The sequence below is a fragment of the Anabrus simplex genome, chromosome 4 (assembly GCF_040414725.1).
Source record: "Anabrus simplex isolate iqAnaSimp1 chromosome 4, ASM4041472v1, whole genome shotgun sequence".
Taxonomy (NCBI): domain Eukaryota; kingdom Metazoa; phylum Arthropoda; class Insecta; order Orthoptera; family Tettigoniidae; genus Anabrus; species Anabrus simplex.
The window spans coordinates 239,199,521-239,213,629 of NC_090268.1; positions in this window are offsets into that span (position 1 = coordinate 239,199,521).

The following is a 14,109-nucleotide window of genomic DNA, read 5'->3' on the forward strand; positions in this document are numbered from 1 at the left end:
GAGTAGTCCAAGTGACGTTCCTTAACTGTGAGGAATAATAGTAATTACTAATTACGTTTATTCGTAGTGTTTAGTTACATAGCAGAACTTACCACAATATTTTTGTCTTCTGATGTTAATTTTGAGATTAAGAGTCATCGCTTAATTACAGTTTAAAAATTCTTCAAGTGCTGTTGTCTGGAAAGGGGCGTGGTCAAAGCATAAAAGTCTTATCTTTTTCGACTTAAATACTCAGTGTATGAATACCCCTAGGGGACCACGGCCACAGTTTGGGATGGATGCCATAGAATATCTTTCCAAGTCAGGGAGTGAATTAAATATTCCAGTTATAATGAATGGTTTTACGTAGAGTAAAAATAATTTATTTTTATACCAACATGTTTTTAAAACTTTTTAATAATTAACTGCACAATCATCTTGTTAGATGAAGAAGTTTCCTTCCTGGGCGGCCTTCTTCCCAATGTATTGGGGTTGACAACTGAGGTGAATTTGCCCTTGTTTTATCATCGGGTGCCCTTCCTGACGCCAACCCTATGTGGATGGATGTATTCTCCGTCCGGCTCCTTCGCTAAACCGTCAGCGTACTGGCCTTCGGTTGAAAGGGTCCTTTGTTCAATTCCCAGCCGGTTCGAGGATTTTAACTGTGTACGGTTAATTCCTCTGACTCAGAGAACGGCCGTTTGTATTCGTCTTAATACAATTCTGTTCGTTTATATACAACGTATTAGATTACCAAGCACCACAGAAACACGCGATGGTGAATACATCCATCCACATAGGGTTGGCGTTAGGATGGGCATCCGATAGTAAAACAAGGGCAAATTCACCACAGTTGTCACCCCAATAAATCGGGAAGAATGCCGCCCTGGAAGGAAACTTCATCATCTAACCGTAAACATGCTGATTTTTTTATTAGCAATCATCTACTCGTAATCCTTAAAATATGGAGTTTTGTTACTATCCTGCAGCTTTCTTTAATAATGCAGTGGAAGGGGGTTGCAAAATGAGCTGTGCAGAGGGCGACAAGCACCCTAAATTCGGGCCTGCGTAGCAGTGTTTATTAGAAATCTTAATATCACTAACTTTCACGGGAAAGCTATTGACTGCAAATTGTGAGTGATTTCTATTGTTTCAGATGTTGGTAAAATATTAATGTTCTTGTTTTTTTCTTTGTTGTAGGTGAGTCTAATAATACACCGTTGGCGATTTAAGAGGATTGTCTGCTGCATGTGAGTTACTCAGCTATGTAATTTAGTAATGGCACTTGATCGTCCAGCTCTTCATTATATCATGTTGCCTTCTTTTCCTTTTTTTCTGGCCTGTTCAGAGCCAAACATGAATATCTCTAGCGGGTGTACTTACTTACAGCACTTGCCGGTATGAAATGAAGTAATGGCATACATGGCGCCTGTTTGCTTGGCAGAAGATACTATTACCAATCCATTAACCATGAAGATAAAAAATAATAACTGTTGTTGATGATAACGGTGTTGATTACATCTTTGGTCTTGGGACTATCTGAAGGCTTGTGTTGCTGTGGGATCTGTAACGTATGTGATTGTAATTACGAACGTGATAATGTGTTAGCTGGACCAAGAGATATTGCTCCTCTGTCAGTCTCAATTTGTCCCAACGCGTATATACAGTAATACCATTTAGACAACTTCAGCAGTGACTAACATGAAGTTTATGATTAAAACCAATACCAATGACTGGATACACAGTTTTACAATGAGGTAAATTTAAAATATGATAATTATTAAAAATTGAGGAAGACTTCAAACCATTTTGAATGCTTGCAACCAAGTTAGTATCGGATTAGAAATTAACATTGCTAAACTGCACCGAATTCCCAACTAGGCAGCTCCTTCCATTACGGCCAATGGCGGCACTCTGCAGTATATCGAACACTCTCCTTACCTGGCAACCAACATTAATACTAAAATAGGTAAAACTAAGGAAGAAGGCCTCGGCCAGTATCGCCAAGGCGCGAGGCGCGCTGCAGCGGCGCGGACACGATACGGAGAACGATGCTCTGTTATTGCTAGCGTCACTCCTCTCCAGTGATGCCTATGCCATTTATGACAGCTAATGGTGTTGTTGAGGATCCAACTAGCCTTCAGGCTGAATACTCAATATACACGTAAGATTTTTATAATAGACCTCCCGTAATTGTTACATTTCTGCTGAGGACGTAGGTCTATTAGCTTGTTTTACCCTGTCGCCTCAGATGCGCTAGTGCGGCATTTGGCCATCTCTTTAAGAGGGTCTTCAACAAATATGACCTGGGTGTCAAGACCACGCTGTACAGGTGAATCTAAATTCCAATTACACTCTTCCAGGGCTTGTAACAAGGAGCGTGTAGATAGGAACCCACGTCCAGAAACTTACCGTTTCTCCGCTAAACACCACCACGCGTTTTCATGTCCTGCGTCCACTGCGTCAGTGAGCGCAGCGCAGTACGTACGTTGTTGTTGTTGTTGTTGTTGTTGTTGTTGTTGTTGTTGTTGTTGTTGTTGTGTTTCTGCGTTCACTTACAAGAACTTACAAGAATAATCGGATTTACGAGACCCCAGTGGCATCACAGGAAGGGTTATGGGAGCGGCGACTGTTCGACTACCAGGTGTCTGTGAGCGAGTGTATCGGGACATGATACATAGGTTCAATGTTTGTATCGGAGAGGGTGGTCGCCACGTCAAGCTAATACCACGAACATTGAGGATATGATTATTACCGGGTGAGTTGGCTGCTCAGTTTGATCATGTAGAGATAGTGGGTTCGAACCCCTCTATCGGCAGCCCTGAAGATGGAATTCCGTGGTTTCCCATTCTCACACTAGTCAAGTCGCGTCGCCTCCATGCCTGACAGGTGATGTATTCTAAATCTGACGATGCATAACGCAACTGGAAAGGAGAGCAGAACGGCGTTCCAGAGATTAATATGAAGAAGTCCCTAACTGACCTGAACAACAACGACCGAGGTAAATCTCACTGAAAGAGAATTTAGGAAGAACGAGAAACGATCTTGTTCTCAACAACAAGGAGCTTTGGCAGTTTTGATTGGTAGCATTACGGTAACCATGTGTTTCTAGAATATTGGTTTCTTCAGCCTTCTAAGAATCAATAATACACAACACTGGTGCACCCGGAAGACAATCATGATACTCGCCAGCGAGTGAATGCCTATGATAATGATATGCACCGCAGGTTCAAAGTAATGAATCTTAAGTTAGCTGCTATATTTTACGGAACTTGAGCATCGGACGCTCCCTTCTCAGTTCTATCGTTGTGGGGCGAATGCGGGTTGTCTCTTGATGCGTTTTAGTATTCTCGGGTTATATTATTATGAAGCCATATACAAACACGGTAACTTGAAGTGTTTTGAATAACAGAGCACCGTGCTATCGCAGCATGCTGTCATATTGGCATGAAAATAATCCCAACAGCTTCAGTTTCCCAGCCATGTCTTCATATGGTGTATACTTACAGTATGTTATACAGGTATTCAGTATAGAACTAAAATGACCCAATACGACCTGGGATGGAAAATGAAGTCTCATCTTATCCAGGAGTAACCGGATTACCATGAGATGCCACCCTTCTTCGTTGACAAAGATGCAGGACTATGAAGTTGGGGCTACAGTCAACACAGACCCAGAGTCCTCGCTGGTAGCCAGCCGGATCGGGCGCAAGTTCAATTAATTAATTAATTAATTAATTAAATAATTAAATAAATAAACATTATGTAACCCTGACTGTTAGATCAACCTAACAACTTCAACAGCATGTGCAGCTAGCCTATCTAATGTTTATTTCATCTGGGCTCCATTTTATCTTGACGACACACCTATGTGGATTAGTATGTTTTAAATGTAATCGCTGACCTTAGTGTCCGAAAACCGGTTTTGAACTGAACACTTACGGGCTGATACGACTGTTTGATTTTAATAATAATAATAATAAGAAGAAGAAGAAGAAGAAGAAGAAGAAGAAGAATACAACCATCAGCACTGTTTTTAACGTATGGCTTTGATATTTTATGATGATTATAAATCTTAACTGTTTCGAAGTATATTTTTAATGGAGAATGTTGTAACGGCGTCGTTTATTTTTGTGTGGTACAGTAGATTTGAATAATTTATACGCACACCGAAACGCTTGTTCATGTATTCTCGAAGCTATCTTTAATTCATTAATTATTTAGATAATTTATATTTATTTATTCGTACATTTATTTCATCATCAATAACAGCAGCAGAAGCCAATTGTATCACAATGATGTGACCTCTCAAAGTCTTAAGTGCAAATAGTTCTTTCCAAGTTCTTTCCAGGTGATTGGATTTTGGGTGGTTCTCTACCAGTTGCCTCCGGCGATCTTAATGACATCCGATAAAGGATTGCCATTCATTAAAGTATTGCTGGTATTGCAGTGTCGATTTCTAACTAACCATGTCCGATGTCGAGTAGTATCGTACGCGGAACAATTCTCAAGCCTTGAAAGCAGCAATCCAAAATGATAAGTGCATTTTGAAAGTGACACTGATTTCGAATCACCGGAAACTGCGACAGAAGCGTTGAATGCTACTAATAATTTATTGTCACAAAAGTCAAGGAAGATATATGAAAAATTCTATGCGCAGTTTATTGAGTTCATTTTCTATGTTTTAACGTGTCTTGTTTTGAGGTTAAAATCCGTGCAAGCCATCTGTTGAACTAGTCGGGAACACTGATGGTCAGTACATGACAACTAGATCTACACTGCGCTGGAGCTAGCTAGAGCGTCGCATCAAGTCAATCAATCAATCAATCAATCAATCAATCAATCAATCAATCAATCAATCAATCAATCAATCAATCAATCAGTCAATCAATCAATCAATCAATCACTACTGATCTGCATTTAGGGCAGTCGCCCAGGTGGCAGATTCCCTATCTGTTGTTTTCCTAGCCTTTTCTTAAATGATTGCAAAGAAATTGGAAGTCGGCCACGATCAACATATATTATACAGACCACCGATCGCAGTAGTCGAATACTGACCAGTGTGGATGGATCTGGGTATTTTGCAAACTAGATTTAACTATGATGGATCAGTTGGTAATTTCTAGTAAAGTCATTAAAGGTGTATCATGAATATTAAAATGTTCATTTCAGTGATGTAGTGTACATCTTGTTACGAGGTATTTCTTGTAACGATCGTTAGCTTTTTAGATTTTTGTCAGGGTACTCCTAAATGGTATACGCACAGCATTACAAACATAGACAGAGATAGAATGCAATATAGTAGCAAGGTAAGATATATTGTAAAAACTCAAAACTTGGACAAAGCAGTCGTATGCTTCTTGCCTATAATGGCTATTAAGACGCTCGTGTTGAAATTATGCAAGAAGCGTAAGCGACATGGACATTCTCGCGTCAATAAATTACATTGTAGGCTCGTTGCATAATGTGCTGTTTATTTTATTTGATATGCTTAAATTTGATGAATATTATCGTCAAAGTCAACCGCTTAACAAGGACAAGGACGAAGGAGAGTTCCTGCCTTGCAGAAGAGGGGCTATGTAATCCGGGAAAGTGAAAGCGTTTGTAGATTTCCCAAACTCTTACCATCGAGATCGAAAAACCATATTAACTAAATGTATTCATATCGGAAGAATATTATTATGGAGCCTAAAATACAAATTCGTGGAAATTTAACATCAGCCCGCCTTTCCTTGTACCTTTGAGTTATATAAGATAATTATGGACAGTGAATAAAATGTTTTATGTTATTGTTGAGCCAAATTAACTTTTAGTTTTAATGGTATTACCAAGAGATACTCATTCATTTTTGCTCGGTATAAGCTCGGAAAAAAATCTGTCTTACTCTCATAACACAAAATGTAAACTACTGAGCTAGTCAGGAAGAGGAATGACAGGACCTCGAGGCTTACGGGACGCAAATTACATGCGGGTGGAGTAGGACTGTGCTTTAATAACTGTCTCTGTGTCAGAACATAGCTACAAGGCCGTCACCTGCCGAGCTTTTGAAGTAACGATCTTGATGTTCTGTACAAATGGAGTTCCACGGTGTGTGCCAGTTTACAGATTGGAGACATTCATAGGACACATACAGCCAGTCATCGTCTCCCGTGTGCTACAATTAAATGCCCTATATCTTTCAGGTAATGGGCGGATTAAAACTCTTACATATTTACTAATAATAAATAATAATGCGTATTAAAATCTGTTATTCTCCACCCCACAGGGTCACCCTGGCTGAGAGATGTGTGATGGTTTGAGGTTAGGTGATGACTGAAGGACAATTACACGTATTGAAATAAATTTAATTCTGCACTGGTAACTCTAGTTGTACATGTTGATGTACTTTATTAAAATTTAGTAGCTTTCATGTACTGTAATAGTTCGATGCTTGGAGCATTGTGTTGCTCACTCTCAGAATCAAATTACTTCAACAAATACCAGAAAGGAAAATTCCTTCACCTGCTCGCTCAGTAGTCTAAAAATTATCACAAAAGGGGCTGTGAGACATATAACGCATCTGCAAGAGCTCGTCAACAGACAAATTTACAAATATCTGTTCTAGGAAGCGGTGCATTCTCATTTTTCATTATGAAGGCCGATGTCAGTGTGCTGTGTGACTGATAACAGTGATACATGCTTGTGTATTTCTTTGCACCATCTACCATCCAGTCAAAGCATTGTTGATTCTTGGATGGTTATTCTATGTAGATCTTGCACGTTTCATGGTGTATCATGACATCCAAACATGCAGATATAAAAAGAAGTTTCATATCACCTCGGACCAAGGGTCTCTGCTAATTGCTTTACGCCGCACCGACACAGATAGGTCTTTGCCGACGATGGGATAGGAAAGGCCTAGGAATGGGAAGGAAGCGGCCGTGGCCTTAATTCAGGTACAGCCCCAGCATTTGCTTGGTGTGAAAATGGGAAAGCACGGAAAACCATCTTCAGGGCTGCCGACAGTGGGGTTCGAACCCACTATCACCCGATTACTGGATACTGGCCGCACTTAAGCGACTGCAGCTATCGAGCTCGGTACCAAGGATTTCTTTACTCTAAAAAATCAACGAACATGTACAGAAGTATTTTACCACCGGACTGAGCCCGGATCGAACCCGCCAACTTTGGCGCCAACTGTCTGAGCCGCTCAGATCAAGTCACTTCTATGCAGTGTTCATATAATAGGACGGCATTGTTTCCTTTCTGATATACAACTTCGATACACACTTGTCCCTGAATATGCCAATCGGAAATTCGAGTGTTACTCGAATTCTGGTACAAGCAGATAGGAACAGTGCCAGAAGAGAGAGAGAGAGAGAGAGAGAGAGAGAGAGAGAGAGAGAGAGAGAGAGAGAGAGAGAGAGAGAAGAGAGACAGAGGGAGTGTGTTCTTAATGAGTCCATAAAGACCAAGTAGGATGCTATTGTTCATATGAAGCGGCTTTGATTGTGCTGTCATGAGATGGGAATGCAGAATAGGCTACGTATTAGCGTATTAGGAATTGCCTAGCCGAGGCAGCAAAGACATGCTCGTTTCACCCGGAAGAGCAAGGTTTCGATTCCCCGTCAGGAAGTTTATGAATTTAGATAATACGAAAAAATGTCCGCTTATGAAGATACACATGGCCCTGAGATTCACTCAGTTTACGTTTAAGAAAAGTGCCAGGTTAATTTCTGGGGAAAAGGCAGACGGCCATAGAACTTGGCCACTTAGTGCCGAGGTTACCGATAGTGGAAACCTCTACGTTCCCATCCTCCAAGGACCTGCATGGCCTCTGTGTAGGGTGACAGTCAGAGCGACACCATAAATTTTTAACACGCGAATGACAATGATATAGAGTGCCAAGATATTAGACTGCCCTTCGAGTTCGGCAGTCTAACCACTGATCCATCGAGGCAGCTACAATCAGTGACTCCAGATTACAGTTACAATATTGAAAGGGGACGTAGGGCTATCTGAGGGAGATTCCGGAAACAGCATTTAGTTTTATGTGACTGTGATATCGTAATCGTAGCCACGGAACCTCCACCACAGCGACGTTCCTTTTCCTTTCAAAAACTCCACATGCATTAGCCAAGATCTCAGCTGCGGCCGCCTTGGTGAGAAGCCAGTGATAATGTCACTCGACTATTATGCCCCGTAGAGGATTCTGCACATATACCTTATTCGTGTACTGGGACTTGAGAACTAAACACTAAATAGAAAACATGTACAGAAAATTACAAAGGTGATGGTGATGATGAAAATGATTTTTTCTTTTCTATTTGTTTTACGTCGCACCGGCACAGACAGATCTCGTAGCGCGACGGGATAGGAAAGGGCTCCTTCTGACCAACGTATGGTTATTACGCTTATGTGCAAAAGTTTCGTGCACCTAAGCCGATATAACGCAATCGAACCTTAGAAAATATACTGTCACTTCTTGATTTATATTTCAGTTATTATTATTATTATTATTATTATTATTATTATTATTATTATTATTATTATTATTATTATTATTATTTCCCACCTCAGCCATCCTCGACGTGGTTTCTCACTTCTCTTCCAGGCAAATGCCGGGATGGTACCAAACTTAAGGCCACGGGAGCTTCCTTCCCTCTTCCTTGTCTATACCTTCCAATCTTCTCATCCCCTCACAAGACCTCTGTTCAGCACAGCTGGTGAGGCCGCCTGGACGAAGTGCTGGTCCTCCTCCCCAGTTGTATCCCCGGTCCAAAGTCTCATGCTCCAGAACAGTGCTCTTGAGGCGGTAGAGGTGAGATCCCTCTCAGTCCGAGGGAAAAACCAACCCTGGAAGGTAAATGGATTAAGAAAGAAAGAAAGAAAGAAAGAAAGAAAGAAAGAAAGATTATTATTATTATTATTATTATTATTATTATTATTATTATTATTATTATTATTATTATTATTATTATTATTATTGATCAGTAGGAAACGCAGTAGTGGGTCTGACATTTCTCTTCCTGCTGAGCCACAAGAAGGTGTTGATTCGACCCTGATGATCCTCATTCTATCCTTTTTACCATGGGACCACAGAGTAACCTTCGTAGGTTTATATAACTCTTATATTTTCTGATGCTGAGTGACCCACTGTTCATAAATGACAAGTGTCAGCCATAAGACGCCAATATATTCGGTGATTGGATAATGACTGGCTGCAGTGCGCGTGCTGTTTTTGTTATGTGTACCGCTACGCTTAATCAAAATAGTGTGATTAGATAATTGAGGTTCGTATTAAAGTGAGCTGGCCCTTAAGTTAAATTCATTAAGTGGACTTACATTTACTGCCAACAGACACCCGCTATAAAACATAATAGCGCTAAGTGACGCATATTACACTTCCTTAAGTACCTTACTAAAACTAAGATTCAAGATAAGTTCGTAAACTTTAATTGATGGAGGATGCTTGTGGCATGTTGTCAAGTACAATCATGCCAGATAAGAACTGCACTTTACTGGGCGAGTTGGCCGAGCGGTTAGGAGCGCGCAGCTGTGAGCTCGCATCCGGGAGATAGTGGGTTCAAACCCCACTGTCGGCAGCCCTGAAGATGGTTTTCCGTGGTTTCCCATTTTCACACCAGGCAAATGCTGGCTGGGGTTGCACCTTAATTAAGGCCACGGCCGCTTCCTTCCCTCTTCCTTGTCTACCCCTTCCAATCTTCCCATCCCCCCCGCAAGCCCCCTGTTCAGCATAGCAGGTGAGGCCGCCTGGGCGAGGTACTTGTCATCCTCTCCGGTTGTATCCGCCGACCTAGAGTCTGAAGTTCCAGGACACTGTCCTTGAGGCGGTAGAGGTGGATCCCTCGCTGAGTCCGAGGGAAAAGCCGACCCTGGAGGGTAAACAGATAATGAAGAAGAAGAAGAATACCAATACACGAATGATTGAAACACAGAAAGCAATTCCAATTACACCAGTTCAGTGTAATGAAATGATACCAAAACAATTCTGATATTATGCATATTTACAGCATTTCACAGGTACGGCACAGGTCTAATTTAAAAATAAAATTAGCTTTCAGTCCGATCATGTAGCCAGCTACAATTTTGTATGTTTCTTATTAACTATGAGTTGACTTGGTGAAATGAACGAGCCGGAGAAATTAACCAGACGAAGTTAAAATCCCCGATGCTGTCGGGAATTGCGGGAATTGAACCCGGGGCACGTTGAGCCAAAGGCCAGGACGCTAACCATTTAGCCATGGAGCCGGACACAGGTCTCCTTTCAACACCAGACGCTGGCTCTATCATCTGTAGTATCGCATCAGAACCGAACATTTCGTAAAACCTGCAGAAGTCCCGTTTCAGCATCAAGCGGTTCATTTAACTCTGCTTTAACTAAGATGTAATGAAGTTGGTAGATCTAGTGGAACATTAAAGTAACCTCATTCCAAAGTAAAATTCAGGCAATGTGCTCCTTGAAGCTGTTATCGATCTAGAGTGCGTCCAGCCTTTGTCCGGTTTCTCTACGGGGTCGGGTATGAAGTCAGATTAATAATTGTATGACCGGATGCTCTTCCTGACGCCAGCCTCATCAAAGGAGTTAATTTGATGGAATGGAAGATGTGATATATGATGGTAGGAAGGAAGAGGGCGAAACCCCATACTCCTGTCGAATAGCATCACAGATCTTCTCAAGGCTTAACATCCCCATCAAATGGACGAATCACCATCAACAGTGCCATATGCCCGCACTCAATATGAACACTACGGATAGGGTTGAAATTTAATCTAGGCTTTTGGCATGCAGTCTAGTTGTTACAAAATTGTGTTCGACCTCCTCTCCTACCTACCCTCCCGGCCAACATTCTGAATATGCTTTTCCACTAACGGAACTCGAACCAGCTAACCACGGTGTCAGACCGTAGAGCAGGGCCTCTCAAATGCCCAAAATGTCACGCGTGCAAACTGAGGCGCAGAGGTCCTGTGCACAGTGCATCGGTCCCACTCGGCTCAGATCGGCTCGAACCAGCTCTTCGTCTCGGGGCGACTCGGCTAAACTCGGTTCAACTCGGCTGGGATTTGGAGCGTTACAGAGCAAGTGAGGAAGAGGGAGACAGGCGGAGCAAGCGAGACAGGCGTGGGAAAGAGAGAGATATTGTAATTGCTCCAAATCGAGGAGTGGGGGTCTGCACTCTGTTCAACCAAGCGAAGTCGTCTTTTGCACCTTGCACCGCGCAATGCACTGGTGCATGCACCCTGAGAGGCCCTGCCGTAGAGACTTGCCACCTTGACGATGATGGCCATTAGGCGGGCTAGTATTATCCGTGAAGTACAATCTTGTAATTTAAACACTATTTTAGGATACTCAGTAAGGTTTATTGGTCAGCCTCGCGGGGTACAGTAGAATAACATTTCTATCTCTTAACCAGATACTCTGGGTTCGATCAGCTGTGCTTTTATGCTGTATTCTACAAAGTTAATAAATGCTCGTTCGCCATTCTTACGAAATATTAGCGATTACACGTTCTATATTATTCTTAGCTTTTATTATGCAATTCAAATAAACAACTTCAGCTGAGGGCGAGATATTGTAGCCTCTTTCGTCTAATCACATGTTATTCTGGTGCGCAGTGCAGCAAATCTCTGGACATTTATTTATGAAAGGATTTACATACATTGTAACACAGGTTACTGGTTGACAACATTGCCCCTAGAGGCGCGCATAGGCTATAAGTTGTAGTGTACGGATTGGTTATGCCACCGAGCGAGCTGGCCCTGCGGTTGGAGTCGCTGGCTGTGAGCTTGTATTCAGGAGATGGTGGATTCGAATCTCACTATCGGCAGTCCTGAATATGGTTTTCCGTGGTTTTTCATTTTCACACCGGGTATATGGCGGGGCGGTAGCTTAAAAGAATTAAGCCCGAGACTGCTACCTTCCCAATCCTAGCCCTTTGCCATCCTTGAATCTCTGGAAACCTTCGATGTGTTACTCCGACGTTAGACCACTAGGAGAAAAAAGCAATTACGCCATAGCATGCACCTAACAGTTAAGGGGCATTTAACGAATAGGTTTATTTATTTTATGTGTGCCGGGCTTAGTGGCTCAGACGCCTGAGGAGCTGGCCTTCTGACACCAACTTGGCAGGTTCGATCCTGGCTCAAGTCTGGTGGTATTTGAAGGTGCTTAAATACGTCAGCACCACGGCGTCTCGGAAACCGTAAAAGTAGTTGGTGGGATGTAAAGACAATATTATTATTATTATTATTATTATTATTATTATTATTATTATTATTATTATTATTATTATTATTATTATTATTATTATTATTATTATTATGTATGTGTGTTAATCACTCAGCGCGAAGGCTGGTTGGGTGCTCAACAGTTCCGCTATCAGTTTTCATAGGTACTCAAGCGCCACAGAAGACACAAGGAAAGTGAGTGAGTTGAGGTGAGGTGAGGTGAGGTGAGTCGAGTCGAGTCGAGTCGAGTCACACACAGGACAGATACTGTACATTCTCTGCTTTAAACACTACATATAACACAGATAAATACGAGGCACACTTAAAAACACTGAGATTATGACCAAATGTGTCTATGTCCCTTAAGATGAACGTTTCGAGTATTAATTACAAACGTACTTCCAACATCTTTTGCTGTTTCTTTTCAGTGGAATGGCCACTTATATGATTATGACAATCTATATATTAAATAAAAATTAATGAAAACTAAAGTCAGTCCGGCCATTCTATCCGGTCGATTTCCTTCATTTTTTTAACTGAAAGGTATTCATGCACAGATTTGTCGTCAGGTACGTACTATAAATCACCTAACTTCCTCCTTCCTCAAATTATTTGATTTTTCAATTTTTTGTCTCTTTGAAGCACTCATATCTTTGGTTCTAATTGAGGTACGGAATTCGTTTTGGCCTAAGAACACTCAGTGGATCAAGTTCTTTCATTTCAGCTTTTAACTATTCAAATTGGTTGATTCTGAGGAACGTTACGAGTGCACATTCAATTTGACATCTCATTTCTTCAACATTTTTGTCTCACTGAAGCAATCATATATTTCGTTCTAACTGAGGTATGCCATTCGGTTTGGTCTAAAACACTCCGTGGATCAAGCGCTTTCTTTCGAGGTAATAACTACTTAAATTGGTAGATTCTGAGAAGAGTTATGACTACGTTTGTCTCCATGACGAAGATTTTTGAAGGACTTTTTAACAGTTCGGCGCGGAGTGTTGTTCCAAGGAACGTTTAACTCAATTTGTTTGTGTGATGTATTTTCAAGTGTTTTGTTGACATAATATTACATTCTATTACCACAGCAGATCATGTGCTTTATTTCATTAACTCAAAACTTTGCAAACACATCCGTGAGGATAGTAACGAACAACACCATACTTTGTACATTGCGGGCGGAGCCAGCGGGAAACTGCTAGTATATTATTAAATCACTGCCGAATCAGAGTAAATCCATGAGGTTATTTTTTGGTGGAACAGCAGCCATGCATTAATTTTATTATTTCCACTTATTGGTAAAATATGAACGACTTCTTTGTTACCAAAGGGCGTTAACCCCGAAACAAATCCACTAATCGATACAGGGACCGTACTGGCCTATTTTTAAGTTATTTCCATGGACTATGCGTCTCGTGGCTTAAGTTATTAATTGTAGACCATTAGCCAGGATTGCCAGATCCTCCGACATGTCGGAAGATTTCCGATTTTTTAAACTATTCCAGAAAATACGAAATTAAATGGAAATCATCCAGTTTTTGTATGTCCTCGCTTCATAGACATAGGCTTCTGGACAGAAATATCTTACACACTTACACGTCAGTACAATATTGTGTGTTTAACTTCCCTTCGGCTGTTATTAGTTTTAAGAGAATTTAAGGTGTGATGTTGATACAGTTCCTTGAGAACTAGTTCTCTAACGCGCCAATGGTGTGGGTCTCCCGCCTATAAGCACTCTTAAATGACAGCCGACTGAGCCCATGACCTACCACATGATTCCTAAGGTTAGTCGAAGAGTCAAGTACTGCTAAGTTTTTAAACTGCTACGATCTTTCTACCTCTGACAAAGACCCGCATTTATCAGGGCAAGCAGAAAGAGGAAGGGGAGTGGGGCGATAAGCT